A 4299-nucleotide genomic window follows, 5' to 3' on the forward strand; every position below is an offset into this window, starting at 1 on the left:
TTATGAAAGGTTTAGGGGAAAGGGAGTATTTATAGCAGCGAGGACTTCTCTACAGGACTGAAAGCTTTTTTGTTGTTCTTTGCCTTGGAACTCCTGCACTTGGTAGAACCCCACCATTGCGGGGCTGGGGTACCTAGCTAGAAGAGAGCCGGTGAACCGGGGAACTGCAATGAAACTCATTAGGGTTTGGTGAAGACGGGCGTGCCTTTGACGTAGCAGAGGAGGCCAGACCAGCGGCTCTGGGCATGTCCCACCTCAGGAGAGTTGCGGGCTGACTGAGCTCAAGACCGCCCCCTTCAGGCCCTCCAAAGACTGGCAGAGCTCAGAGTCAGAAGGAACCAAGAGGGTAGAGAAGCTGGGGGTGGGAAAGAGGGGGAAGGAGGGAAGTGAGTGGGGAGAAGGAACGGGAGGAGGAAGGGCGGCAACTGGCACGTGTGGAGGGCTGGCTCGGCAGTCCACCCGGGGTACAGCCCCTCCCTGGACAGATGCTCCAGGCACCTGCGCTGCGGGGGGCGGGGAGGGTCTCTGCGCACCTCATAGGAGCCCTGGAGGAAGTGGGGAACTGCTGTGCCTGCGACCTACTGCTGGCGGGTGGGGTGCAATAGTTCAGACCCAGACCACCCCCCTACTCTCGCTCCTTCTGATGGCGCTACAAGGTGGGGCGGGAGGGAGGAGGATAAGGAGGACGATCCTGACGATGCCGCTCTCCCCAGCCCAGAGCGAACACCTACACCTCCGGTCTCCGCTCTCCTCTTCCCTTGCAGCCTCTGTTCTGTCCAGTCCCCACTGGGCTGAACCCTCCGTGCTCTTCGCGACGCCCCCTGAGACCCCATGACGAGGGTGGGCAGCTCCCTTAGATGGAGCCAGGCCCTCAGGGGCAGTGAGCACCATCGGGGGACAAGCTCTACCGAAGCTCGGATCCCCGATCCCCGATCCCCGGGTAGGACCTTCCTCCGCCACACCCCCCACCCCGACATCCCGCGGTCGGGATGCGAAAGGTCTGAGCTCTGCGCAGCGAGTCAGCGCCGCGGCTGTGGGTGACGTGGCGCACCCGGGCAGGCAACCCCGAGTGTGCGCTGGGGGCGCGGGCGACGTGGGGCGCGGGGCCCCGACACCAGGAGCCGGGACCGGAGAGCGGGCTGGGACGCTTTGGGCACTGAAGCCGAGGCCCTATCTCCGCCCAGCTCAGGTTTTTTGGTCACCCACGCCCGCGTCTTCCCACTCCATGTCGCCCAGGCTGTCACCCGAAACTCCCAGTCCCGAGAGCGCCACCCGCGGGCTAGTTGAGGATGCGCTGGGGCTTTGGCGGAGCCCTTCGGAAGGCCCGCCCCCTTCGTCACCGCCGCGAATGACATCATTCCCCTGGAGCCACGCCCCCGCGCCGCTGCGGTCTGCAGCCGCGGTCTAAGTGCTCCTGTGAGTCCCCTGGTCCCATTAGGGCACACCCGCTCCGAGCAGCGTATCTTCCCTACCCACTACCTCATCTGTTCCTGCGCCAAGCCCACCAGGTCCCAGAGCCTACGAGGCCTGTCCTCTTCCTCTGCTTTCCCTGTTCCTCCTTCGCTTCCGCCTACTCTCAGACCTTCCGCGGACCAAATCCTGAGCAAGGTCCCTTTCCTTTAGACAGACAGCTATGCCAGATAGATTCAGGTGACAGAGATATGTACCTAGGTAGATCGTAGACCGATGGAAGAAAAGACAGCTAGATGCGATAAACATACAGGATAGATGGCTGGAGAGATTTAGGGAGAGACAGAGGACAGAGAGGTACTGGTAATACATGGGTAGATACGAGAGCTATGATACACACATACAGGTGTCAGGCACAGAGAGATGGCTGAGATGGTGACACCGAGGCAGACAGATGGGTGTACATACAGATGTATGTCATATCCTAAGGGACACCCTGGGACCCATCTGTCCAGGATAGTACCCAGGTCTGGACCACCTACTCCAGAGAAATGAAGCTGCAGGAGTCCAGCTGCTCGCGCTGTGCAGACTGTAAAGGGCTCTGAGCCCCAGCACCTCACCACAGCAGCCGCTCAGCCTGAACACCCAGGTGCTCGCTGCACACGGTTTGAGCACAGCTTTGGATCTGCCAGACTTGCATCCCCAGACTCACTTCCTCATTCTTTCAACAAGCAACCACTCGGCCTGCTATAGTCGCTGGATCCGCCACCCAGAGGCCAGCGGGTACATGCCTGCCTGCCAGGGGCCAACGTCTGGTGGGCATCAGTGACACCCATGCCAGGTTCACCCCACCCATGTGATGAGTGCCCTGGAGAGGTTAGGGATGGAGGATGAGGACAAACACAGCAGTGGGAGGCATGGGCTTGAGGATGCACTGGGGTTCCCAGGAGGAGAAATGCTGGGGAGGAGCACCCGTATGCACCTGTGCGAGTGGAGGGCCTCATCTGGACCCTCGAGGTGACAGTGAGTGCTGGGGTGTGACTGTGCCCAGAGAGCAGGGGAGGGTCAGCTAGGGCCAGGTCGAGAGAGGCCGAGAGCCAGTCCAGTTCTGCTCTTCTGCTACACGAGGCACCTGAGGTGACAAAGAATGGACCCCCAGTCCTCTGGACTAGATCTTCCAACTCATGGACCTGTGATAATCTGAGTTAGTCAGCCTTCCTACAGGAACAGTTCCAGATGCCAAAGGGTTATGCTCCTGCCAGCAGGTCCTCTTTCATCTTAAAACCCCCCTCCCCCATCTACCCAGGGACAGCCTCCTTTTCAGGGTGGCTCAGCCCCTGCTCCCTTCCTGTCACCAGCTAAGTGGTGTTACCATAGCGACCCCAGGAGCCTGGCTCATACCTCTTTCCTGATGAGACCTGGATGTCTAAATTGCTCCTGGAATGAATGCTGAGCATAGCTGCACACCTGCAGAGGTATTTGACTGGTGGCATCTCAGGCCCTTCCTCATCTGCATGAATTCCGGAAGGGGCGATACTGGGCAGGGCAAGGCCTGATGACAGATGTCTCTAGGCTAGTATTTTTCTCTATGGGACAGGAGCTGAGGACTGTCACAGGAGTTGGGTGAGCAGGGAAGAACTACATGTCATGTCAGGAGTTTCCACTATCTCCGGCCATGACATATACCCTTTGAGAAAACACTCAAGGGAGAAGCAATGTTACCATTCTCTTCAAAGTTACAAGCACCAAAGCATGACCCATTACTGTCCTGCCCTAAACCATACATAGCTCCCGACTACCAAGAGAAAAGACCTGAACTCCTCTCCCTGGCACTGGGCCCCTTTATTCCCTCTCCTTTATTGATGACATAGCATGCGTGCACACTCAACGGAGACAGCAAGGGAGGGGAGAAGCCCCGTCCACAGAGTCCAGCCACACTGTGATCCCCTTCCTCCAGGCCTCCATGGCCTTGGATACTTCGCACTTGTGTACATGCCTGGCATGTCTCAGGCCGACCAGGTCAGGGATTCGAACGAAGGTCACCGCGTGGAATCCAGCTTTTCCTCAGTAGTGCATTACTGCTGTGCCACCAGCTGGCCCCTGGACTCCTGAAATCTGGCTCTTATGATCTGCATAGTAACTGTCCTTGACCCCACACCCACCCTGAGCTGCCGCCTCGGCAGACCACTTCCTGCTTCCCAAGGTGCTGAGCCTCTCCTGCCGCCGTGTTTATCTGGAGCCGGCTGCCTGGGCTACCATTACTCGGTATCCACTTCCTCTAGTCATCTTTACCTTCCAAGCTCAACCCCAATCCTCAGGCCCCTCACCCTTCTCTCACTCTCAATTCAATTCCTCTTTCTGCTTCCTAGTTGCATTTTTGGACCTTATTACAGGCCAGAGTCTGCCAGGTACCTTATAGACCTGGATGTGTCTCTCCCCCCTTATAGCACAGGGCCCACCCCGAAAGGCAAACACACGGTCTCGCTCACCTTGGAGCCCCTTACCCCTTGGCGGGCTAACTACAGGGCCTGAACCAACGTGAACCGCAGGGAACTGAGTCCTCCAGCCACTCCTCTCTGACTTGTTTCTCAGACCTTCACCAAAGATAAATGAGGAGACCCAGATGGGAAGTCAGCCCACTCACCCCTGGAGGCCTCCATTCCCTGGTAAAGAGACAGGGCTGTAAGAGCAGAGGGAGCCAAATTCTTTGTCCTGGACCAGCCATCACTACAGAGCTTCCTCCATCTCAGCCCTTCAGAGCTGCAGCTGGGCAGAGGGAGATGGGCTGCTGGGCCTCCCCCTCTGTGGATAGACAGGGCTCCCTGACATGGGGCAAAGGAGGCGGTTCTCAGAAAGAGGCTGTTAGAATGTGCAGACATGCTCCAGCTA

The sequence above is a fragment of the Tupaia chinensis genome, unplaced genomic scaffold (genome assembly GCF_000334495.1).
Source record: "Tupaia chinensis unplaced genomic scaffold, TupChi_1.0 Scaffold138390_1, whole genome shotgun sequence".
Lineage (NCBI taxonomy): Eukaryota > Metazoa > Chordata > Mammalia > Scandentia > Tupaiidae > Tupaia > Tupaia belangeri.